General features: G+C 39.5%; 1 protein-coding gene across 1 annotated transcript in view; it reads left to right on the top strand.

Moving 5' to 3' along the window:
- shisal1b (shisa like 1b) overlaps positions 1-27,884 on the top strand; it is a 130,006-nt gene that overhangs the window by 43,960 nt on the left and 58,162 nt on the right. Inside the window, exon 2 of the mRNA XM_074678031.1 lies at positions 18,150-18,267. The gene's annotated coding sequence lies outside the window, so the exon portion shown is untranslated. The remainder of the gene's footprint in view (positions 1-18,149; positions 18,268-27,884) is intronic.

Here is a 27,884-nt window from a genome sequence, read left to right as displayed (position 1 = left end):
ACAGACACAGACACACACACATCACTCACACAAACACACTCATTTGTTTACACTTTTTTAAAATAATCGCACCTCTTTTGTGATTACATAATTGCATGTGCTGACATTGCGATTGCGATTACGATAACCTTTTTTGTGATTACATAATGGCATGTGCTGACATTGCGATTGCGATAATCGCGCAGCACTACTCCAGAGTGACATTTTTCTGAAATGCTCCCAACATCGTTGCCGTGTAAACAGTAAGCCGGCGTTTATAGTGGAAACGCTGACGTCACATTCTGCCTCGCGCGCGCATACAACAGGACAACAGTCCCGTTGTTACAATCGCCGCGAACTACCGTGTTGTGCTTGTGCTGCTCAATCTGCTGTATCTCCTGACTGTCTTTCAACAAAACATTGCATTTTTGCTCCACTTTTTAACTTAGTATTGCCCAATACACCAGATAACTGGCTCAACTCTACTTCGGTGGAGATCTCCCAAAAGCGGCTTCTGGCCAAGGCAGTTATAGCACCACCTACAGGCCTGGCATGCTTACTACAGCGTTTCAGTCATCATCGTTTCCGTGTAACGCAGATTTTTTTTCACCGCGTTTTCACAGCATTTTAGTGTTTTCAGATGAATCGTTGTCGTGTAAACGGGGCCTAAATATTCTGTGACATGAACAAAATCTAATAAAGTCATCAACTTAGCTTAATAAATTGCCAGGAGCTAATGTTTTGTCACACTTTCTTGTTCAAGATAACTCCAGAAAATATTACCATTTTACAACAGCCAATGTGAATGATCAGGTGAGATGACCAGCTAAAATTTCTATTCTTGTATCATTGAAAAAAGTCCCTGAACAGGAGGCAATCATAGTTTAGACATCCCTTTTAATCAGGTTGGCTATGATTTTGGACTTGGTCCAGAATTTAAAGCAATAAAAGCTAAAACTCATCCCTTCAGTAAAACACAAAGAGCTCTAAACAAAGACGTATTCTCCTGTCATCACTTTACCCAGAATTAAGTGTCTTTGTCAGGAGCTTAACTTGTCTGTGTTGAGAAAATCAGACTTATTCATTTTAATTACAGGCTTCACAATGAGGTGAGGGAGGCCCTGCTGGAGAAGCTTGTGTGTGTGTGGGAGGAAATCAGTTGTGATAATTTGCTAACAGATAACTGTAATTCTTAGTTAAAGTAAATGAAGGTCACACATTACATGCTGACTATCCAGGTCAAAGTTGATTTAAAAAGGCCATAGTCTTTCATCACCTTACAGCTATTTTTGGCAAAATCTCAACCTTAATCCAAAGTGCGCTCATTAAACAATGTGATATGTGATATTTCATAAAGAGCTACAATGGTCTTCAGTCTCTTTCCATCGAAGCGCCTTAGGAAGATAGGTAAATGAGAAAGGGGGGCTGTGTACCAGACACTTCACCAAAGGCTTTGACATTTTATTAGTTTGGCACAGCAGTCTTAGATCTGTCTGTTAACTGCTCTGTCTAAACACAGACATAAGGAAAAATACTGGACTCAGAGAACTCTGTGTAATCTCATTTTTTCAGCTCATCCCAGATGGGATTAGTGTTGTGCATAAATTAAGTCGCATATAAAACAGTAGTTTAATAACATTTCTCTTCCAAAAGATGCCAGTTTAGGATCTGCTACTTCAAATCAAGTTCACTGTGGAGAACTAAAAAACAAAGAGATGACTCCGTTTTTGGCAGTATTCTGCGTTCTCTTAATAGATTTTATTAAGTGATAGTGACATTCAGGGCGATATTCCTCAGCTTCCATCACAGTAGACAACTTAACTCTGTCAAGTGAATGAAACCTCCTGAGCTTGAGTCACAGCTCGCCTTCTGGGATGAATGTGTTCAGAGTGTTGAAGTTGACCTTTGAGTCATTCAAATCCTTAACGGACATTGACTCCGTGCGGGACGACTAGCCTTCTGTGCTGCTAAAGTCAAGATCACGAAGCTCTAACTTGAGCCTCTGGCTTTGCAGTTTCACCAAACCAACCTCTGTGTTATCAGTTGTGCAGCAGTAAGGGAGGGATACCAGTCTGATAAAGATGGCATGGGTACAGTTTTATGGACAGCAGCAGAGGTCTGCTTGGTCTGAGAGTTTTCAATAAGGGTGCACATCATGAAAAACACTTTTTCAGTATTTTTGCTCAAATATTTGGGTGTCTGGAATATCCCGGTCCAACTACATCTGATTATACGCAATCTGATGTAAACATGTTGCTAGATACAAAACCTCGTCTGAGACTTATGTGTTAGACAGATATTATGTTATAGTGCATGATTTTATTAATAAACTCAAAACATTAATTTCTAAAACTCAAAAATAGGCATGGCACCTTTCACATTTGAAACACAGGCAATCAGTTCTCAACTGTACCAATTTTTGGTACCTTTGTGTGTTTACGTGGTAATAAATAATTTGTTTATTACAAAATCTCAAAGTTTTAACACATTTATTTCTCAATATATAAACTTGCAATGCTGTCTTTATTTTCAGCATGAAAAATCGCCTACTCTTGCACTCCCTCACAGTCATAAAGATGTGTTTAGGTACCTAGGCATGGTACTGTTTGTCTTTATATGAATCAGTACGTGGTACTACACACAAGATTCGGTCGGTAGTACCAAGTACCTAACTCGGTACCCATCCCTACTCAAAGATAAAAGACAAACCTTTATATTACTGTCCCAAGGAAGCATAATCGCTCAATTAAACAGCAATAACGTAACTGAGCATGCAGCATTTTTATTTGGTTACTTGATGAATTTCTAAAGTAATGGATAGATTACTTGATTACTGAAATGATCTATTACTGCAGCACTATTCCAGAGTTCTTAACTTTGTTTGAAAAATCTTGTTTGCTGTCTAAAAAAGTACAATTTGAGAAACAGTGAGAAGTAAAAAAGCGACATCAAATGATAACAAGCAAGATGATTTTGATTGACTCTGAATAAACTGCCATATGCACATAAATTGCTAATCTGTGTGATAAGACATTTCTTTACTGCTCTTGTTGACTTCTCCTGCTTTGCTCACAGAAACCAGATGTTCACTCTTGGTTTGTCAGGACCAAACATAATGTCACTATGTATTATGTCAGTATGACTCCTCTCCTGGTTTCTTTACCTCCTCTGCGATGTGAAACATATTTCTAGTAGAGTCATTTTGGTTGATATTTCATCAATCCTTTGCACAAAGCTTGCAGGTTGTGCCTACCAGCAGTACTGCTATCATATCAATCCATCCAATCATATATATTTCTATAATGTCATACACCAGGGACCCTGCATATAGCCCCTGAAGTCCCAGAGCATAAATGAAGCCCAGATATAAATCACCACGGCCAGAGGGTCGGTGTCAGCTTTTCCTGCCACAGAGGCCGCAGATAACTGATGGGCACCATGAATCTAAAGACACAGGGGAAATAATCGGACATAATTAAGTCTTGTCTTAGGTTCAGTGAAGTATCTTTGGCGTCTCATGGGCACTATTATTGGTCACTAAATTTTGCTTCCCAACATTTAAAGGATCAGTGTGAATAATGGTGCTGGCAATGATCGTGACACTGAATGGTATAAAAAACATGTGAACTATTTTATACTGAATGTTCTTTTTCCCTTATTGATCCAACTTTAAGGGCCATCCATACTGTGTGCTTCGGCCCTAAAGTACACTTCCTACAATAAGCCTACAATATGAAGAGATGATGTATAGTGGCTGCGACTGCTCCTTTTGACAATCATTTTAAACAATAATAGGGTCATTGAGGGTTGTGTCACACCAAAATGACCTAGAATAAGTCACTAAAGTTGTATCAGTGTTCTCTGTGTTGAGCGTTCAGGTGACCAAAGTGAATGCACTGTTGTAAACAGAACTATGCTAGGCTATTGATGGTATTTGATTAATCTATTACTGCAGTTTGAGTCACCTTCAGGAACCCCTTGGTCTATTGAAGCTTCTTTCCAGATCTTTTATCCAACCCTTATCTCTCATAGTTTTTATTAGCTTGTAGATAACATTTTTAATTTGAACAGATGCTACACAGCTTTTGGGATTAACGCACAAAGATTGAATCTTGTTTTTCTTTCAGCTGTTGCTGAGAACTTTAGATAACATGCAGCAGACGATTAAGGTGTCTTCAAGGCTAATTGCTGACAAGGGAGCATGATATACTTTGCTACGGGCTCATAATGGAATTTGTTCTTGAGGGGGTGGTTCTCAAAATCAATCATATCCACATTACAGGCCACTAGTTGGTTATTGTTTCTTTAAAGCATAATTAATACACTCAACCTTTTGTGCTACTGTGGATCAAGGGGCAAAGGACATTAACCAACTTTTTCACCAAGGCCAACCTGACTTTGTTGGCAGGTTACCTCTAAAGGTCAAGCTATTTCTTTCTTAAATGTGAAGCAGTGAAGAACTGGCAGGTATTAACATATTAACAAGGTGCTGTTCTCCATATAAATAGGCCTGCTGGATAGTTTAATTCTCTCACAGTAAAAGGTCAGTCACAGTGCAACTTGTCTGAGTTACATGAAACAGAAAAGAATATTAAATTGTGAATCAATGCAGTGCTTGACATCCTCCAAAATGTCTCTTTAGAGGAATTCTAAACTGCTCCGAGAGTGTTCGATGAAACAGCATGTTACGCTACAAAATATCAAAATAATTGCTTGTTATGCTCAATAATTCTCCTGCATAAAATAAAAGCTAACCCAAGTGTGGTGTATTTACACGCCTGTGGCACATTCAGTGGTCTGAGTGGTTTTTCATGCCCTGCTCCCATGGAAGCTGAAGCATGAAATAAATTTTACATGAGCTGAAACTAATCCTCGGCAGGCTGATTAGGTGCTAAAAAGGGAGTAATTCACCAGATAATGAATACAGCTCGATAAAAATGTTCTGCAAATGTCAATGATGACGCATAATCCTTCAATAAGTGTCACATTTTTCCTCTTTTCCTTTTCTACTATGGCTTACAAGTCTCCCCCTGTGATTTATACCAGTTATTTAGGTGCTAATATGAAAAACAGATTTATTTTTCAAAAACAGCAGACCCTTGACTTCTGATGTGGCACTGTAAAAGGAATGACGTCTGAATCGCAAATTTGGGATGGGTGTCGGTTGGGTGTTTTGCCACTGATATTGCTACTGATACTGCATGCCAACTCGAGTTGCACTGAGCCAATCCTGATATCAGGTCCTTAGGACAGAGATTTTCCACTCAGTTCTAAGCTTCTCTGTATTTACAACAACCATATGCGTATACTACGCCGACAGTGGTAGTCTATGAAGTTTTGCTAGACAGAACTAAAAAAGGCGCAAAGGAGGGTATCTTATGTAGCGAAGTAGTTTTGAGGTATTTCGCGCTTGTTTCAACAACAACTCTGATGGCAACTTGTGATACATCCAAGTTTAACTCCTCCCTTAACCACTTCTGAGTGCTGAGGTTTCCAGGTAAATTGTAGTTCCTGTAAGTGTTTGAGATTTACTTACTACCAAGCGGCGACCTCCAGTCTAAGATTATGAGACAATGCAGAAGTGCTAAAATCTGCCTTTTCTCACATGTCCAATTCAGGCTGGCTCCAAAAGTACCAAAAGTCATACACACCAAGCCAAAAATAAGCAGTTTTCACAGCAGAAATTAACCCATTTACAGCCTGGTTCAAAAAGCGTCTCCTGTCTGAATTGCTAATTTTACTATTTTTACTATTGGCACACAATGTACTGTGAACTTTTTTCTAACTCTGCAGTTCAGAGGATATTAAGATCCCAAGCCTGCCCAATCAAAGGCACAGCCCAGGTTATGTGACTGACAGGTACCCTATAGCTATAGCATAAACAGACCGGTGACTATGCTCAGTACACATTTATACATTTGATATCCCTTAGCTATAATTAATCATATCATAATATATTTTTTTTTAAGTCACGTTGGTTTACAAAACTAGAAAAGCCTGAACATAATTCTCAGTCTCATCTTCTAATGAAGGATGAGAGCATGCTAAGTTAATCAGTTTGGATCAGTATTGGGATTGGCCAAAGCCCATTTTATTTTGGTTAACACTATTCGGCTGCAACATTTTGCACAAAACAATGAAAGAACAACATTAAGGCAGTCTGTAAACTTTACAAACTAAGTTTTGAGAAGCTAAATCACTTTCTTTTACTACAACCCTACATCTGCTCCACTGCTGTCCATTGTTATGACAGCACTCAAAGCAGCCTGACTGTAGAGGTACACTGTATTGCTCTGGGGTTTCATAACTAAGAAGAATGAGCAGGATGCACTCAACTTTCTCTGACTGAGACCAAGAAAAGCCTGAAAACATGCATCTTAAAGTGAATGGTAACAAACACATAAACTTGTGTGTTGTAACCCCTTTACCTTAACCACCCCTACATATCTCACATTTGCATTCCATTTAAATCAGCATGCTGTTTCGATGTCCTGTCAGCTACAAAGCCCAAAGACTAAATGAGCTGTTACACCTCTACAAATCTCCACATACTGGCAACTTCATCACCTAAAGGGGAGAGATAGAATTTACCATCTATGTTTGGGTTCATCACTGTGTAGCAACGTTACGGAAACCCTGGTAGTGGTGCTATTTGTTCCAGAGTGTATGAACACTTCAAACCAAGAACTGTTAACTAAGTACAGAGTGTTCATATTAGGGGTGTGCCATATCATACCCTCTACGACAGGGGTGGCCAACCAGTCAGGGACCAAAAGCCACAAAAAATACCATGGTACAACAAAGAGCCACATCACACACGTGGTATTACAAACGCACTTCCTCTCACACATAAACAAAATGACATAAAATTAAAATCAATTTTATCCAATTTTGAAGGCAAGATTTATTGTGTTTGTGTGTTTAAATCCGTACATGGAGTCATGTCAAAGACAAATTCCTGTTTTTACTGCAGAAGAGACAAAGTTTCATCTATCTATCTATCTATCTATCTATCTATCTATCTATCTATCTATCTATCTATCTATCTATCTATCTATCTATCTATCTATCTATCTATGACCGCATGAGTGATTGAGAGAAGCACATGTAGAGAAGAGAAACTGAAATTTAAGTATCAGTCTAATCACCCAATTGTTAATCAATGCTCAACCCAACATTGGCATCAATATATCAATATTTTAGATTGATCGGCACACCACTACTCATAACAATATTTTATTTACTTAACTGAGACTTACGACTACGACTTACTATGTTTACATTTCAAGCTTGTGTAGTAGTAGTAAATGATTGGAAAAGTGGCTTCCATGCTGTGTGTGCAATAAAAATGCTGTTATTTAGAAGCAGCAACCACTAACCACCAAGTTGTTCATTTTTTTCACCCATATCATCAAAAAATACCGTTATCGCAAGTTTCCTTAGAATATGGTGATAATTTTGAGCCTATATCGGCCACCACTACTTCATACCTATCTGTACCACACCGCTAAGACATTTTGCTCTTGGACTGAGGAGGCAGTTCGACTGTCCTCCTTTCACCGCAGTGCTAGAAACAATGGAGCTAAAGAGACAGGGCATCCATAAATATAACTCTCTGAAGCAGGAAGGATTTCTAACATTTTCAAAGAAAGTGACTAAGAGGAGGGAAGCTCAGCAGGGAGCAGGTAACACTTTGTTATCTTTCCAAACACACTCAGCCACACACTCTCATGCAAGCGGCAGTGCTGGTGCCCATTGTCTGCTTGAGGCGACACACTCAGGTGACACTAAGACAGCAGCTATTGTGTAGCAGCACTGAGATGGGCGCTCTATAATGGACTGGCAAAGCAACAGCAGCCTGTGGCTCCGCCGGGCTGTCAGCTCGCTCCTTCGGTATGCGTTGGCAGGGCAGATGTGACATTTAGCTGGCCGTCGCCCCGCTGGTCTCTCTTTTGAGCTGGAAGAGGAGATAATGACATGGCTCACTCTCGAACTCGGAGAGGAGCCCATGTGCCGAGAGTCACACGTGACCTTTAACATTCACGTCACAATATTTGTCAGTCTCATTTATCATGAGCTCACCTTGATGAATTTGCCTGCACTCCTGTGGCCACAATCCCTCATCTGGTCTCAGAAGCTCAGGATCGATATTGAAATGTCAGCTTCTTGTTGTCGTCTCAGTGTTAGTGTGACTCAGTAATGTAATTCAGGACATGCTTAATGAGTTGAATTTTAATTAGTGGTTTGCAATTAAACAAAGAATAGCCTGACAAAAGCAGAGAGGGTTCTCTGAGAAAATAAATGTTACAACAGTGTTCTTACCGCTTAAAGAAGATTTGTGGTGATCTTTTATTTTGTTCTATTTTTGGCAAAAGGTTACATTTGGCACGAGATCCCTGATAAAATGATAAAATGTTCATGCAATTTTTTGAAGAAAACTTGGAGAGAAGTTGAGTTGAATCCTTATTTAAGTGAAGAGACTTACCTTTTTTGCTCAGTTTCAGTTTCTCAGTCATTAAACTTAAAGGCACATTATACATGTTTCTTACTTTTCATTTACTCTTTTTAAAAAAATAATGCTTTTAAGGTAGAGTCTGCGGGATTTTCCTAGAAAAATAAAATGTCAACTTTTACAGGAATAATCCTGCTCACTTGTCTCATACGGGCCTCTATACATGTGTGTCAGTGTCTGCCCTAAACCCTCTCCTCTGCCTGTATGGTGATGTTTTGGTTTTATTGGGATGTTTCTGGGCGCAGAGTAGACGTGGCTACCTCAGCCAATCACAACGCGCCCAGTGCATAAGTGACTTTGCGTGTTGACAATAGTGAGTGGAAGAAGCTATCCTGAGCGGCTAAGATAGTGAGCGTAGCATAGAGAAAAAAAAACACAACCAAAGTGAAACAAAAAAACAAACAGATAAGCATTTTCTTAAACGAGAGTGAAGCTTGGCTTGATTTTCACTTGCTTTCGGGAACTTGGAGAGGAGCTCTCTCCCACGTAGAAAAGTGATGCTCCAGGTGGTTGCTGGGCTAGTGAGTGTGTTCATGTCGTCATGGTCGGAGGCTGTGGGTGTGTTCTGCTGCTGGCACTGAGCCAAGGAGGAGGAGCCTAGTTTGAATGTTGTGTTTTCTAACAAGTCACAAAAAGTCCGGCAGACCATACCTTTAAAAAAATGAAAATAGAATCAAACTGTGACCCTGGATAGAGTTTTTTGACATCACCTCTTCCTTCCCTCAATTATGCTACCTTTTTTTGAGCACTTCCTGATCTTCTTTTTCACTCAATCCATAAATAAATACATAATTAATAGCACTCAAGGTGGGTCACACACCAAGATAAGCTCAAGCTTGGGGAGACTGATAAAAGTTAGCACAAAGCTCAACGCCTGTTCCTGGTGATAATCAGCTTAACTATCTCCTGACAGTCCTGACCTCACCTGCTCCCTTATTTCCACTTAAATAATCAGTCTTTCTCGGTACAAACTGGACTTTTTCCCAAGTTTGGTTAAAAATCGTCTTTCTTCCTTGTCAGGTCTGGTAATCTGTCTTTGTCTGGCTCTGTGTTTTGCTTCCTTGGATTTCTTTTCACACTGACTTCCCAGACATGCCTGCCCACCTTCCTGTCTTGTTACCAGTGTTTCTGTTTGGCGATCTATCAAACCAAACCTGCTTGTTCGTCATCTGCTTGCTTGTAACCATCTGCACTTGGTTCCTTTATGGTCTCTATTTGCTGTTTTAAAAAAAATATTGATTTTGTGCTTTTTGGCTTGTGATGTACTTTCTGCTTCATTTGGTCTTTTTCTCACAGCAAAACTTTCCCAGAAAAGTTAAAAAAAAATTGCTCTTGGTTTTAGTTTTTCATCTGAATCTGGCCTGGTGACAACAGTGATGGATCAAGAATAATTACTTAAAAAATATCTACTTCTCTCTTTTAATGGTTTGCTGCTGTGGATCATGGAGACTGTTGCTGATTTCTCTTTAAGTAGGTTAAAGTGAAGTAGGTCAATGAGGGAATTTCCTGTTGATAATATTTATATGCTACTGTTCTTTTTCATTTTTAATCCTGCTCTTGTCACATGCTTTTGCTGCATGAATAGAAGTGTTTCATATTTTAACCATGACATTACCATGCTTAAATAGTTCAGGGACTTAACATAAATATAGTTGTTCTACAGGAATAAAGTGTGACAGGGAGCTGATGCCTCTTCCTGTGTATGAAAGTTAAAGATACATATGTACAACAAAGGTGTTTACTATATGTCTTAGGGGAGGAGCATCATGTGAAGGCTGTATGGGACAGAACAACCAAGTAAAGAAGCATAAGGGTACATCATAAGTGAGATCATGTGCATCCTGATGTTTGCTATAGTGGATGTGTACTACACAAAAGAGAAAAACAGTTTGACCTCAGTTTTAGAATTCATATCTGAAGGTGGTTTCACCTCTAAGGAGACAAAAGTGAAGAAAGTTACTGAAATAGCAACTGAATATCACCCATTATTAGTAAATTATTGATTATTTCAGGAAAAAATCAGCTGCACTACCAAATAAGGCCCAACTTCTCTGTCTTTGCTGTAAAACAAGGGTAAAAAAAAATTCTGTTCCTCTGTTGATGTCCTACACCGCCTTCAGTTAGAGCCAACCCAGATCAGTGTTAGGAGACGAGGAGCTCATTGAAGGACAAAGAGGCGGTGGAGGAGTGATGGTGCTGGTGGGAAGGTTACGGGCCAAGTAGTAAAAAAAAGTTCATTTGCTGGGGCAGAGAAAGAGTCCTCCAAGCCGCAGGGTGGCCATGAATCAGATTCAAGCAGGGCTATCAGAGAAGTCAAGCAGCTCATTATTACATGGAGTGCATATTAAAGGGGGATTACAGCGGGAAAAGTGGGCTCAAATGCTAATCCTCTTCAACAGGTGCAGAAGTGTTGATTACAGAAATGCAGTAAGGGGCTCAATGAGTGTTTCCACACTGTTGCTGAAGAAAGTAGCGAAGAATATCTGTGCCTACTTAATATGGATGTTCAGTCTGAAGAATGCAGACTTACATTTTGGAGGAGATGCATGTGGCTACATGTGTGGGTACTGGAGCTATCTAGATCTACAATAATGTTATGCTGTCGATTCAGTTCAGAGTTTTTAGTAAGACTTAATGTTAACAGGTATATCAGAGAGGCATGAACTGATTCAAGTCTCATCCTTAGCAATTGTATATCCAAATAATCTTTGCATGTTGTGTGAATAAATTAATTTACTGCTCTGAACTCTGATTTGAAAATACTCAAGGTTTGTTATTAACCAGTCCAGATTTAACTGCCTCCAACTGAATACCAGCAATAACCAATGAGAGAAGCAGACTGGAAAGTGTCAGGGCGTTGACCAAAATGCTTAGTACTGAGTATCAAGACATGTCTCGTCTTTTGGTGTCAAGTTTTGGTACCCAAGGGGAATCACATGAGCGAGATCTGATAATGCCACCAGTGATTGGCTGTAACATTACACCCGGTTGCGGCATGCCTGTTGCCAACCTGGTGGCTCTGTAGATGAATTTAGCATCTTTTCAGACCCCTCTAGTGTCGTTTTTGTCAAAAAAAAAAGTGACTACCGACAAATTTACCAACTTTTGGCAGCATCTGTATGTGGTGAGCTTACAATCGCACTCTAAACTGGCCTTCAAATCTGTCTATGTGACACTTTTTTGTGATTTCTCTTGGATACTGGTCGCTCAATACACTTGTCTTTTAGCTGACTGCCAAATTCCAGTCATCGGAAGTCACAATCCACTGTTTTAGAAAAAAAAACACCCTAAACTGTGGCTACAGTGTTGCTCCGAAATATCATATCAAAGTGCTAACCTTTCTAGTATCTCTGTTTTCACATGCCTTCACCTAAGCTGATCTCTAAAACTACTTTCCCATGGATTACCGCTACTTTGTTGGACTGTTAAGCGCTGTTTAAAACATGCAATACATTAGACATCACTGCAGCTCTCTTTTGGTCACTTTTGGCGGTCCCAACCTCGAATAAAGGAGTATGATTATTAGAGGAAAGTTCATTTTCAGATACACATTTAATGTTTACACAATATAAACTGGCCTTTCATTTATTTGCAACTGTTCTTTTGCACAGGAAATTATTTGTTATTTTTTAAAAGAAAACTGCTCAGAGTGAAGGTATCAATTAACTATGTGGTCAGTTGGTCATATGGAAGAGTTAAGTTTGTGTGATCCAAGGTTTGTCGTGTTGGTGCAGATAATTTTAAAGCTATTCACCGTTCAGTTATCTTCTCTGCGGCATTTGATTTAGTCTCCTGGTGGGATACTCTTTCTATAAAGAGTACATATCATTGCAATGCAGTGATTATGGCAGACCACAGAAGGAAAAGCTTCCCAACAAAGGACTCAGGAGCTCAGGCTCAACAAGGGCAACCCTCTCCACTCTTTGGTTGTCATGGTTACTTATTAGACACTAGGAAGGATGGAGAGGAAGGTTGCACATTTTTCAGTCTCATGGGTCTATTCTTTGCACAATTATATACTATACTCCACATTGATATCACTGCATAATGCAAATGTCCACATTCCCAGTGAACTGTGGTTAAACAGTGTATAGAAATATGACAATACTTCGACTCCCTCATGCAAATATCGGGATTTGGGCAAAGCCGTCCAGCTGCTATCTTTCCCTTCAGGGATAAGCATGTAAATAAGGCTTGTATGTCTCAGACAAGCTGTTTCTACATTACCAACGCTGCCATTTCAGCAGGGGCGCTTGCAGAGCCCAGCACGACAAATATTGCAAAAGCTGCCAGATGGTGGCCCAACTGATGCATTCAAGCCACAGGGCATGCTCTTGCACAGTACAGCCATCCGCTGTCAGAGAGGGTGTTAAATACATGTGGAAACTCGTAGGAATAATTATGATAATGAATTATTAGTGCTTTAACGCTTCACAGTTTGTAGAGTACTTAAAACAGTATGAAATGAGGGGAAATAACCACACACTAAAAAACAAACACAGGCTAACTTTTAATGAACTGTGAATCCTCACTATCTTGGTATATCTTTTAATGAGATTAAACCAGATGATCTGATATGCTGGATTATTGGTGTTGACTGAGGCCTTGCTGATGTAAACCAGGTAAACACACCTTCCTCTGGTTCAGTCACAACAGCTTACTGTGATCTCAGTGATCACAAAGGGAGTTTATAGAATTCCCTCTTGACTGCTGCTACGTTATCTCACTTTGGACAGCTGGCTAACGGCAGCGCAGTTACCATGGAAACGTGCTCAGTTTCTGACATAGAGCAAAGATGACTTTTATCATAAGAACTCTCAGAGATATGAGGGAAACAATTGGGGTTAAACAGTCTGTGATACTTGCATGAAGGATGTTTATTCTTATTTACATTAACAGCTGCCACTTGTGTTTGAAAAACTGAGAGCATATTTGATTTCTGCAGGAATGTGGAGTAACTGTAAACTGTTCACGACCTCTGTGAAACAAATGCATTTCTGAGAGGCATGACTGTTCTTCACTGAATGTTTTACCATTGGCTAATTGGTCGTCCGGTTGTTTGCCAGGAGACTCTGAAGTCTTCACCATAAAACAGCCACAAGGCACACTGCCCGGTTATTAGAAATAAAAATATACAAAAATGTCTTTTACAACCAAGACATTGGGGCTCACACAGATGGTTCATATTTCCTCTTGCCTTTGAACTCCCTCTAAACCTTCACTTCTTTTTTCTTTCTCCTTTCTTCCTCTTTCTGAATGGCACCCATTTAAAAGAAAATAAAGATTTGCAGTTTGGTCCATGAACTGAGAACTACCTCTGCGTGTGCACTCAAACTCTACCTCAGCACACTCTGACATGTACAGTACGTTTTGGTGTTGTTAAAATGTATGAATGAAGCTAAAGCTGTTTCCATACAGTAAAACATGCATTCAGCAAACAAACATGACTCATGAGTTCTATGGAGGCACATATAAAGTTACATTTTAAACACTTGCACAGTAAAACTTAAACCTATGCTAAGTTGTTGTTTTGTTTTGTTTTTGCACAAATTGTGTTTTTATCCAGAAAAAAATCTTAATTCAGGGCATTAAGAGACAAAAACGTGACATCTGAATTGATTGTGGAGTAAAAGAAAAATGCCAATGGGGCAAGAAAAAAATTACTTGCCCAGTTACTTGTGGCAAGATCTCATCCTTATTACTGTACTAGCTATTTTTTTTTTCATCTACTACAATTTTTGGGTTGGTAAACAGCATATTTATCTAACTGGAGTACTTAAGTTTTGTTTTTGCTTAGTGTTATTTTGAAGTGACAGGTCTGCTTTCTGCCATATTATGACTCCTTAGCCCTCTTCTAAAGTATTCCTCCTTAGAAATCCCAAATGTATCACATACTCTGAGAAGTATGCAGTGGGTGTGGGAGCCATGGGATCATAGTGATGGATGGGAGTAGTAGCACTAAGTGAAGCAGTGCATCCACACCAAACATGAGTGCTGCTCCTGCTGCCTGTGAAAACTGAACAAGGCTGTAAGCTGTGATGCTGATTAGTTGCTAATCTGCTCTGTTGGAGCAGAGCCATTTTTGATTAAAACTCATGGCAGGAAGAGCCTTCAAGAAGTACAAAATGTGTAAAAATGAATCGTCCCTTCCCAGGAGTTCTAATGTCCTGCTTTGAGGAAACTCATTTTAGTAGCTGAGGATTCTGATGCTTCTGAACTGTGTGTGCAATTCTGTCATTTTAATTTTACTGTTTCAAGGCACCACTGGAAAAGAGACCTGGGTCTCAGTGGGTCCTCCTGCTAAATGTAAGGATAAATAACAGATAAATAAATCAGACATTTCTTTATACAGAGGGCTGTTTTCTGTTTTAAGTATCCCCTCACTGATAGAACAGGGTCCACCCAAAAACAAAAACACCCATTAGACATCATTAAAATCTGATCTCAAGAGTCTCAGAAAGTAAGAGAAGTAACAATATTGCTCAATGAGACACTGGGAAGTAGAAAACAAGCCCTTTATGAAACAAATTGGCATCCTGTGAAAACAACATAATACAGAAAAACAGCAGGGGACAAGGTTTGATGTGATGGATTCAGAGCTGTAGCCATAAATTGGATCATCCACCAACTTTGATGTTAAAAAGAACCAGATATTCTCCTAAGTCCTTCTGAAGCAAATATTTAAAGTTACAGATTTCTAAATTTGACAACAATACTTCTATTGATCGTGCATGGATTGATAGAACTTGATTCTCTGATTTTTGATGGGATGCGAGCTTTCATGCAAAGGATTTTTTTCACATTCCAAAAGTGGTGATAAAGAATAGAATAGAATAGAGTGTACTCGTTGAATCCCCAGAGGGAAATTCATAGTCACTACAGCAATACAAGAGAGTGAATAGTTTAAAAACTCCAAGAATATATGAATAATAGAAGTGTCATTTAAAAGGTCCATCAGAGAGTGGCCATAATTCACCATCTCCACAGGGTCCAGTACTGAGCTTCTTCAACTCAGTTGTTCTGCCTCGCTCTCCTGTATTCTGTCTGTTTACAGCAGATGAAATCCTTCTAATGTGGCATTTGTGTCCGGTGTTAGCTCTGTTATCCACACCTACTAATAGCATGATGCTGCTGTGCCCCCTGGTATTCCCTGTGGTGCTGTGTTAGCACCGGTAGCTCACCCATCTTTTTGGTGGTATATCTTATGTTCCCCATAACAATGGATGGAAAGACAGGTCTTAGCACAGCACATCGTCATTGCCACCTTCTCCTCGCAAGGAACATTGGACCTAGCACGGGTTAGCATCAACTCACTACTGGCTGCTAACAGCTGAAATCTTGTGTGTTATCATTGCAACCATGGTTGGATCTCTGGACACACACAGAATAGTAAAAATACATAATAGTTCAAATATGACATGGGGAAAAAAAAACCCACTGCAAATGAAACCAGTTTGGTGTCCATGGCCAACAAAGCTGAGAGCTTTAAACGGTTATGACAGGATCCAAATACAAAGATAAGAGAAAAGAGGGGAAAAAAGAGGAACAAAGAAAGAGCTGCTGCAAACTTGAGCAGCGCTTAGCTAATTAAAAAAATTAATGAAATAATCAATGGTTTTAACCTTGTCTGGTTGGCTTTGAAACAGCTGATAATCAGGCTAAGTTTAGGTCTGACTTCCTACTTATGACAAAACCTTGCAAAGACCCAACTTTTTGATGGTTCTACAAATGACTGTCAGATTTTCCAGCAATGTGAGGTATTTAGGGGTGATGTACTTTCCATGATCTGCTCCATGGATGGTCATGACCCTGACGATTAAAAAAGTAATTATCAAACATGTTGAATATTTAAAAAAGAAAATCAGACTGTTGTGGTCAGTTACTCACAGAATAGTCTTTAATATGAACATGAAGAAAAAAAGAACCTATGTTTCAAAGATTGTGATCACTTACCTTGAGTTCCATCACTATTGATTATCAATCAGATGATGAGTCTGCTGGTCAAACACAAAAAATACTGATGGTGAAGGTTAGTGAAACGCAAAATATGAGTGTGAAAGAATACAACACATCTGAGATCTGGGACACTTAAGGATTCTTTGTTTTCACACCAGCAGTTCCTGCCACCTTACATGCAGAAGAAGCAGACTTAGTGTTTGTGATCCCGTCTTGAACCATAACTTTATCTTGACTATACTTCTTGTCTTAAGAGGCTTAAAAAACAAGAAGTTCTGTTCTTTGTGGATCAATAATAAAATTCACAGTCATTTTGATAGAAATCATGAATGATGCAGGGCACAGGCTTTCAATTGAAGCTTTGCGTGAGCTCGTCTGACTTTACCCAAACGTTCGTGACAGCTGCCTAAGATCTTCCATTATAACCAGCAGGGCGCAGGTGTCTGCTGCATCTCCGTTCCTCCTGGTAATAATCTTTCTGACTCGCTGCTATTTCAGGCTAATTGATGTCTGAAAAGCAAACTCTTCCTGGTCCTATAATAGATCTGACTTCTACCCACTCATCTGGCAGAGAAATCGAAAGTGGCATTTGTCCAGAAGCTGCTAACATATAAGTACCGTGTGTGGCACATGTGAATGAGTCACTAAAGCTGTTTATTTGTGTCATACTGAGAGATCAACAAGTTCTTCTGGTGTGATCAGCAATGGGAAAAATATCAACAACATATACTTGGTACATTTTGTACAACTCTCTAGAATCTGAAGCACATCATCTTGTACCAAAGCATAAAGGAGGCAAATCTTTACCTCATGCTGTGAAAACGCTTTTAAGACAACACTGGACTGTTTTATCAAAGACAGAGGCTGTCTGTCTACATCAGGGCTCCTCTGCCAAAGTGGATGAAAGAGTGTTAGAGGGGCAAAGTTGGCCTGGATAACAAGTGTCTCTCCTGACTCTGCCAACTGCCACTTCAGGCTCTATTCCCATTATACCGTCACCTGCTACTCTCTCCTTCCAACCTCCACCTCCACCCCTGTCAGCCTCTGATCCTTCTCACTTTTTCCCGTCTGGACCCTGAGGGACAATGGTCAAAAATGGAGCACTCAAATTACAGTCTTGCAGAGCTTAAAATATCCAACAACTGTGAATGTGTGCTTGAATGTGGCGAGGGAGTGCGGATGGTCCTGATTTTGCGTCAGCCCCTGCCATGGCAACCGGGCTTTTGCCGCTGAGTGTCTCCCCGTCGTCTTCAAACGTTTCTTTCCATTAACATCAAAGGAAACTGTCCATAGCAATATTGCTAATTGCACTCAGTGAATGTTAAGATGCGTGATTATTACGCAACACACCACAAACAGAGGAAGTAAACATGCATATATATACAGCACACAGGGGACAGAAGAGACTGTGACAAGTACAATACACACGCTTTATTTATTCCCCTCTTTTTGTCCCGCTCTGTCTGCATGTACAATGAGCTCACTGCCTTTATTTACAAACCTGTCTGCCAGCAGATGAGAGTTAATTGAGGTTGTATACAATCACATTTCTGATTTCAGAGGAGACTCCTGTGCTAATAAGGCTGATAAAGTTGATTTATTTGATAAAACTATGAAAAGAGCAACTATAAAATGATATATAAGCAAAAAGTTGATGAGGGGTTGGAGATCCACTGATCCTTGTTCGTGTTTTTTTTCCCAGCATGAATTTACAGCCAAGGACTTGGAGGAATCCCCAAATGACAGTTCCACATCCCTCCCAGAAAAAAACAGTCCGGCTCCAGCTGAGTAGACTTCTTGAGCCAGAAAAGTGCAACAAGGTAAGCTCGAGTCACAGCACATTATTGGTACTGCTCAACTTCCCACACAAGCCTAGACTCCCTGACTTTCCTCTCCCCTGTTGGTACAAAGCATCAGTGAGACTGAGCTTGTCCACCCCTCTCAGACTTGCTCGAACACCTGTCCTCTATTGGCCTCTTCATTAAAACCTGAGGGTGAGCTACCAGCAGCTGCAGGTGAAATGTACTGTTGTTGATGTGTCTCTTAGTGTGATTTGGCGATTAATCCTCTAAATACACTGACAGTTTGTAATATTTGGTGTGTAGCAACAGTGCAGTTCCTCACCTGTATTGGCTAATAAGCCGTTTCCACCAATCCTGGGGCAGATCCCCAAATTACTGAGACAAACCTCCCACTTTTTGGGATACTTCTGTTGGGGTGCCAGACTAAACTGATCCGATCCCAGAAAGTGGAGCAATAACACTGCAGACTGTAGATTGGTGGAAAGAATCGTCACTTACTGTGCGACAGCAGTTGTGTTTCTCCTCGCAGCACACTGCCTTCTCTGAAACAAAGCTTGATTACGCCTTGTAACAAAGAGCCACATGGAAATCAAAAATAAGGTGAATTGCTGGATGTCTCCCATCGTTACTCTTTGTTTACTGCGTTGCGATTTTCTTCTTTGTTGGATTTACTCGTGGGGTACACTGTGTTGCGTTACTTTAGTGTCCCGCAATTACATAAGTTACGTGGCTACCGGCATCTGGCTTTGACACCAACTACCTCAAGGAGGCACAGTTGGCTGTGGAAACGCAAATAGGATCAGACTTTACCGGTCTATCCCCTACCAAAGTGTTCTGGTCTAAACCAGACTGCTCTGTGGAATGGGGCTATAGATCACGAAACATTTATCACTGCTACTGAGGACAGTTTTTTTCTGTGAGTAAAATTCTTTTTTGATTAAAAAACTGTGAATTTACACCTGGCTGCATTCACTCTGTGAAGCTGAATTCAGCTCTCTTTCTCTACCTGTGCGCTGTCAACATTTATCTACCACCAGCCCTTCACTGGGTGATCAAAACGCACTTTGTATCTCTTCTTCTTTTACTATTCATGTGCACCGGAGCGTGCTTTTCTAGGTGTGTTTCTAAGACACAGGAGAGCTGGTGTTGAATCCACACACTGATCAGCATATGTTGTTGTTATTCCTTAACAGTCTGTTAGACTTAAAATAGAATCTAGTGTATTAATGTTGAAAATGAATAAAAGAGCACTAACCAGCTGAGATAAAGATAAGAATATCCTAGTATCCCAATGAGATCTTCACATTGTTTATTTTTTATTTTGGTATTCATTAGCTGTTGCCTTGGCAATAACTACTGTCCTTGGGGCCATATGAAAATAATTACATGTATGAACAAGTTACAGTCATATGTAACCAAGTAAACAGAGAAATGACAGACTTGAAAGTATAAGGAAGAGAAAAATCAAGGGAAAAAAAATAAAAAAAAGAAATTTAATGTGACAATCTTGGGTAGTTTAACAAAGTGGTGCCAAAAATAATATTTCAAGATTCTTTTCTTGTTCATCGTTGTTTTTTTAACCACTGAATAATGTAAAATCTAAAGATGATCTGATAATCATCCAAGAACATACAGGAAAACCCGACTTGCGCTGCTAAGGTGGCCTGAAAATGTTTAGCACCACTAATTTCACTGATAATCATTCCAGATCTACTTGCCAGGTTGTCCAGTTTTCCACTTCAGCTTCACACTTACAGTATTCAGGTATTAAATCATTCTCTCCAGGATTTTGCGAGGTACTTCTCAGATTGTCTTTAGCCTGAACTGCTTGATTTCAAAGCAGCTTTAGAAGTAACAGTACCAATTTGTGACAATTCTTTTTTGTGTATGTGCAACGCACACCTCACAGTGACTGAAAAACACTAGAACAAACACGCCAACAATGCCGTCTATTGGGCAAATGAACTGCTGAAATCACTTTCATTCGATTAATTTGTTAAGAAGTCAAATGGATTGTGAAGAAATTGAATGCAACTATTGTCAGTAGCTGTAGAGTGTTTAACAAACTTATCTGTACACCCAGAGGGCAATCCAGGAGCATGTTGAAAAGTATTTAAAGAGTGTTGTACTTTTCATCTCTGGTGCAGTGCTGATGTAAAACCAATATAGAAGTTGAGAGCTGTTATGTTGTGTTTTTTGAGATACTGGCAAAACTTGTAGAAAAGTTGGTGATAGACAGATCCTACAGAAAAACACAGAGCATTATGATTGGCAGATTTAGTGTTAATTGATGCAACCATCACATAGTAACAACTTAAAGACACTGCAAAAATGAAGCCAACAGAATGAAAAAGAGACTATAAAGCAGTGAGAACGAACAGCATGTTGTTGCTTCTGCTCTGCATGCAGTCCACCTCCAATAGCTCAGTGACAGCCAGTGTCTGGTGTCTGTCTTGTATCATGTAGAGGTAACGTTTTGTGATTCATGACAAATCAAATCCCAATCACCTTGTCTACCTTTTCCAAGGTCTTAGAGAGGGCAAGACACTCCGTCTCTCTCTTCTTCCTCCCACCAGTCTCCAAAGAGACAAACACAGAGAAAGACAAAACACAGACCCTGAGGTGTGTTAAGGCTGGAGGATTGACAGATAGATTTAAACAGTGAGAACAGATGAAAGACGAGGCACAATGTGTCTGTGTTTGTGCGTTTGTGTCTTTGTGTGTTTGTGTGTTCGATCAAAGCTAATCTCACCTATCCTCAAGGCGATCCAAAAGAACACAGTGTCACTGTTCGCTCAGCAGAGGACTGAAGTGTGAATATATTCCTGTGATTAGATTTACAGTTCTTTTCAGTTCCCAGAGAAACACAAACACACGCTCACTGCTCTTTCAAGGAGAAATCTCAAAACGAGCAATAATGGCTTCATGTATGTCGAAATTTCAGAGGCGGTTGTGAAAAATCACACACCTAACTGTATCATCAACAAGATTATTTATTATCAAATCAAAGAGATATTATTCAATTTCCTTTTCATATAACCCATAACCCTTTAGAGGTGATCTGAGGACTCCCCACATACAATTCAGCATTGAGGTTGAGGATTTCTGAGCTCTACTGCACCTCCACTCATGTTCTTTGTTCAAATATTGCCAGAACTGAAGTAGGAAGAAAAAGATTATTAATATTTGCCAAACTTTTCCACAAGGCTTATATCATGCCTCTATTCCTGATGTTTCTTAATGAATGACATTTTGCAGGTTCTCTTTGGGACTGAGATCTACACTGCTAATTAATCATTACTCTCTATCCCTATCAAAGCATTTAATCTCCTTTTTTAAGACAGTTCCCTGATAAGCAAAGACATATTCTAACATTAAAGTGCTAGCATACTAAACAAAGAGAACATACTTTCTGAAAGCATCATACAGAAACCTCTCAAAAGAAGCAAGTTCAGGTTATTTTGTTTTCACAGTCAGCTCCTTTTGATTTGCAGAATCCTCATTTCAATTTGACACCCTTGAATTGCTTTTCCCATACTTCTTGTTCCCTGCTCTCTTCTTCGAGATGCTATAATTATATTGTTGATTTCACAAATGATTTTGGAGTTGATGATTCATTCTTGGACACGTTGACAGCTTTGTCTGGTGCTGCCAAAGCCCCAAACACCGGATGGGCTAGCAGAGGTTTTTATATAAATGATAGGAGCCTGCACATTCTTACAGCCAGATTTCAGGCCCACAAGCATGAAGTAATCCAGGATTGTGTTGGCAGGGCAAATGCAGAGAGGCAGTGCATGTCCTTGTTAATTTCTCTGTTGATCGTGTGGTTGTTAATGCTTTTTGTGATAGCTAATGATCCTTTTAATAAGCATTTCCCTTGTTTTGTTTTTACTCTTAGGGAATAAGAAGCAGAACTTTCAGAGGTTCATTGTGTTCCTTGACACTTCTTTACTTTCATTTGCATACAAAAAAAAAACAAAATGGAAATAAAACCTAAAACATATTTCAAAAGTTAGGTAGTGGTAGTAGAATAAGGGGTTAGTAAATACAGTTAGCTTAGAGCAGTGTAAGGACTTTTTTCAGGTGCTTAAACTGCATTGGTTGTCATTACCCAGTGTGTCAAAGAAAAGCAAGAGAGGTCCCCTCAAAGAGGTGGTCTGGTCTTACTGTTTAACCAGGCCTGGAGCAGTTTAGTGGAAACCCAATGACCAAGTCCTCATCTCTGGAGCCTCCACATTTGCACTGCAAAAACTGAACTCAAGTACCAGTTAACAACAAAAGGCTAATCAAGTCAGTCTTTCTTACCCCATTGGCAGATTTTTTTTTACTCCTTAGAAATAATTTATTTGTCATTTTTGTCTTTAAATATCTTGGAAAAAGATTTTTACAGACTTGGCAAGGGAATGTCCCCTATATTAACTTTAATAAGACATCTTTTTACAAAAAAGTAGACATAAAAATTACTTTCTAGTTCAGCTTTCCAATGTACCAAGTTGGTCTCCTACTTGACATACTACAGTCAGAGTTTTTGCCTGTCCTTTGCAAGTTACACATGTAAACCTAGCTTAAAAAAGTAAGGAAATTTCTGTTTGATGGATAATTTTTTAATTGAAACAACGCTTCCTGAAAGTCATTCCCAAACCATTTGAGTTCCTGCTTATTTTACTATTAAATAGTGCCAATAAGGATTGTGCATTTGTAGGATGAGCAGCAGAGCTCAGTATGTGGGTTTGAAAAAACTGCCAAATCTTCTTTGCCAACGCTGAACAGCTTATTCTGTTGTTTCCACTGACTCTTGAGTCAAGATAAATATGTCAGATAAAGAGTAAAACAAAGTCATGCAAATTTCCATATTTCCATGAAAGTGTGCTCCTATGAATGACATTATCTGAGACAGTAACATGTTTTTATTAAAGGGGACATATCATGCTTGTTTCTCCTTTTCACTATGCCAGACTAGGATGCCTGTAAAGCATTTCTGCCCTCAGTACAAGTCATTTAGTTCCTTCATTGCCCCACAATTAGCGTTCTCAATATTCTCATCTTAGGCCATTCTGAAGATCTCATTGAAACGCTCCGTTTCGAGAATGACCTCCAGTAACCTCACAACGTCACAGCCCTTTGTGCTCTGATTGGTCAGTTCTATCAGAGGGGCGGAGGGGTTAGAGCCAGGAGGCGGTTTTTGCAGCATGGCAGTAATTACAAAATCGACACATTGAATAGAGCAGACTGAGCCAGTTTGCTGTTTGCCAAAACTTCACCGTAAGGCATTGATAGCACTAATAGAATGGCAGAGTGTAGGATACGTCCTTTTGTATTGGACCCCGAGTCAGTTCTGCAGCTCAGGAGGAAGAAAATCCACCTGGACACAGATCATCTCAGGGCGCTTCAGTGTGGTGAGTCAAACCGGTACTGTAACATGTATAGTTTATACGTTTATACTCGGCTCTTGGTGGTTGTATCCCTCGGTGGCGATTGTTTGACTAAATGACATCACAGAGGAGGAGCTGCTTTATCAGATTACTCCAATAAAGAGAAAGGATCCTCGTATCATTACGAAGGTCAAAATCTTGCGGCCAAATGGCAATGACCTATTTTCAGAGGCGTCAAATCTCGTTCTAGGATATCAGAAAAAATACAATATCTCATTTTTTTTAAAATTCAGGGGGTGAAAGGTCTTGTTTTCAAATTTATTATATTATATGTAAGTATTAAATCAGGGATCAGCATGATATGTCCCCTTTAATTCAGGAAAAAGAAAAAACATTGGGCTATACTATAGATTACAGAACAAGACTGCTATTTAGAGTTAATTTTATTGTTTTACACATTATAGCAAAACTTACCTAAACATGAGCCATTGACTGTCGTAAATTTGATGAACTGTCATTTGAGATGGAAGAACCTTGCTATTATATTTGAAAGGCGATGGTGGGGTTGGCCTTGTGAGCCATAGTCACCAACCAATTAATCAGAAATCTCGACTTGATTCTGTTCTTTCTAGAATCTGATTACTTCCCCTCCTGCACTAAGGTTAAAGGCAAAAACAGATCATTTAAAAACATACTGAGTGTACCAGTTTCACCAGTGAGATTTGACTGGGAGAGTCGCATGAATCAGAAGTGCTGTTTCTATGGTTACCTGCAGTTTTACTGAGCTTAAACAGCTGAGTACAACTATGTTGAACTGTCACACAACTTTGAGAGACGCTAGCCACCCAAACAAGCACATGTAGTTTATTCGACTGTGACACAATTATTTTAATTTTTTTTTGGTGAGTGAGGCTGATAGACGTATTAGACAGATGTGAATTAATCAGAAAGAAAAACTGATTGGACAAAATTTATTCCATAAGCTTGTATGATACAATTTTGGTTCAGTATTACAAAAAGGGACTTAGTAAATGGGGAATGACGGTGAATGATTGATTGCCAGGCAGAGAATCAGACACACAAGGTCAACAGAGCATTGGACATGTGCTCATCCAAACCATCAGAGACCAGACTCATAAAGATGTAATGCACACTGGCTTTCAACATGCACTGGAACTCTTCCAATAAAGCTCGGGAGGCTGACTGAATCACTATCATTTTACTGATTTCTATACAGTTTGCTGTTTCACTGCACTGGTTTCGGGCCATCGAGTTGAGTTCATCCCCTGCAGCTCAGAGAGCTGTTTTTGAGCAGGGGATTACGCGTCTTTGAATGCAACTGAAAACATTCAGTGATCTTTGGTCTGCAGCTTATCATCAGCTGTTATGAAAGCTGCTGTGAGGTTTCTCAGTTTAACTTTTCAAAATGTATAGGCTATCTTTTGATAACTCCAGTTAAAGCAGAGTAGGGATGTTCAGATACTGGCACTAACATAACATTTAAGGCGATTAAACATACATATTTTCAAATAAAGTAGAGATAGTCGTTTGCTTTCACTTGACACACAAAGAATTTATAACATACATATGTGGCCCAGGAAAGTCTGACTAATATTTGGCTGCATTTGGATGTCTTCGAAATAGGACCTTCTGCACGCTGCAGAGCAGTCAGTCTTCAAATGTGTGCTTTGAAGACTGCAGCCCCTAATTTGGAACAAAGGTTTTTTTTTTTTAATTTAAGTTTAGATTCTGAGTCAGCTAATTGATGCAATTGCACTGCTTTACTCATGGGGGAGCAACAAAATCCACACAAACTCAGAAGTTCCTCACAAGTCGTTTTTGAAACAGCATACACTACAAAATCGAAAGTGTTAATTCAACACCCATAATGTTGAATTTAACACTTTACCTGAACTTTAATCATTCTCACGGACTCAAAATTAATTTTACACTTCAGAAAGTCTGAGTATTTAACTCTATTGAACCTGTGCCCCCCTGAAGACTCTGTGACCTTGTCTCCCAAGTCCATGCCTTGAGGTACACAGACAGCCGGTCCATGATCTATAGAGCACAGACAGCCAACCCGTGCTTCGGAGCACAGACAAGCAGTTTGAGGCATTGGGCACAGACAACCTGTGCCCTCATGTACAGAAGGGTCCAATTTCCACGGTGTTCCCTCCTCACTCACCGTTGCTAAACACTGCCACGGCAAAAAATGACTTCGCTAAATCAATTGTCTTAAAATGTAATGCAGAAGTTTTTTTTCAAGTTTGGCTACAGAAAATATTTTAATGAAAAGCATGGAAATTTAGGTTAGTTTGATTTGAGTTGGATTTATGGGGCAATGATTTAAAATTAACCAAATTATAAAGCACATGAGGCTTAACCTAAAGATGCTAGTCCAACATAAAACAGTTATTAAAAAAAAACTGTGTGTGATTGAAACACTTTTCCTTTGATTTGGACCAATGGTTTGTTTTTACAGTACAGTGTGGTTAAAAGCCAATACTTTCAGCATTGCAGTTGCACCTACTTAAACCTTTTATTGAGTTCATCCTGACCAAAATCATTTGAGTGAAATAGCTTGTCTCAATGTTAAAGCAGTGCAGTCCTTGCCAAAAACTTCATTTTCATTTTGACTGAATTAAAAGTTATACACAGCCCACTCATACTCTTTAATTACTCTACTGAGAAGGTTTGCTAACAAACAACTTCTGGGTTACCAGTGCAGATCAAAGGACAGTTTGTTGTAAAACACATAATTTGCCACCATAAGTGAGGGGTGTTTAAAGTAACACTGTGTGGTGTTATATCCATCAACACTGCAAAGTAACTCCTATTAGTATGGTTTAACACCATCATAGAGATAAATACCTCAAAACAACACTGAGATTTTAACACCTTACTCTGAACTGGCTTAATACTGGAACTTTAACACAGAGGGGTTTGCTGCGTATGTTTACAAGTTTACATATGTGTTAAGTAAATTCTTAACCATGTTTTTTTTTCTTTTTCTTTTTCTTTCACTTTGATTGTTGGTGGGCACCCTCTAAAAAGGGATTGCTCTCAGTCTACTCCTCTGTTAAAAGTGAAGTACATTTTGTGCTGTTTAGAAAGAGCACAATCATCTTGAAAGGACATATCATTATGTGTTTCACATTTGATGGATAAGGTTTGTGATAACTTATTGAAAGTATAAAATCTTCTTATATATTGCTGCACATTTCTGTACGTTAGGAGCCTCTGTACAGTCAGTAGGATGTTATAACACTCTTGCCCACACTCAGATCAAGGGTCAGTTCATCAGTCATGAGGAGCGTGCTCCCAAGAGTCCTACTCTCGACCTCAGGTTGCATGATTTAATGCAGCTTGACGCACACTCACAGCCTCACACATGAGAGTGGGTCCTTGAATGGGACTGAATGGCTGTTAAAGTAACGACCTTGTGAAATCACATCGGGCAGTACTTCAGCTGATTGACGACAGAAGAGCTGATCGTTATTCCGCCTCCAATCAGCAGAAACTCCAGGGACCAGAACTTTGACACAGTAACAACTCTTTCTATCTGATCCTACAAATGTAACGCACCTTCACAGCAATGTAGCTATGTTTGTGTTTAGCATCTAGGTCTCTACTTTTCCTTGCAACAGATCAAATAATGCTCCAGAGTTTGGGCTTTGAAAATCAACATTGTTCTTGCATGGTGGTGCTATGTTGCCTTACTTTAAGAAGTTTCCAGGATTAAATTTTGAATGTTTTATCTTTGAATGCCAGTATTTTCTATGGGTACTTGTTTCCCTGGATGGATGAATGGATGGATTTTCCATTCCAAGGTTTGTGGTGAGCCAATAGAGATCGCTGGACAGGATAGAGATGCTAATGTTACTTTAAAGCATTAATGAAATTAGAGAAAACAAGACTCTCTGTTGAACATGTTTGAGGAAAAGGTCAACGGGTAAAACATTTGGACAGATTAGTGTTATTCTATGTTAATATGACCATTACTTAGATACACTCAGGTAGCTTGCATCCGATTATTTGTTGAGTCTGAGTGTTCAGACTGAGTGTACAAGCTCCCACTGTGAGGAGCTTGGTGACAATGTTGTGTTTAACAAGTTATTGTTATCCATAAAACTGTCCAGGATAGAGCGCAGTGGCAGCTATGTTGTAGTTACAGTGGAGGTTTAAGAGATTTGGTCCCCGCAGCATCTCTGTTCATGTCCCTGAGCTATTACATACCAGCTCATTTTATGTTCCTCTTGA

This window comes from Halichoeres trimaculatus, unplaced genomic scaffold (genome assembly GCF_033239565.1).
Source record: "Halichoeres trimaculatus isolate MK-OKI-2021-1 unplaced genomic scaffold, fHalTri1.1 fHalTri1_scaffold_10, whole genome shotgun sequence".
Lineage (NCBI taxonomy): Eukaryota > Metazoa > Chordata > Actinopteri > Labriformes > Labridae > Halichoeres > Halichoeres trimaculatus.
Note: the sequence above shows the minus strand (reverse complement) of the source record. Positions and strands in the feature narration are given on the sequence as shown.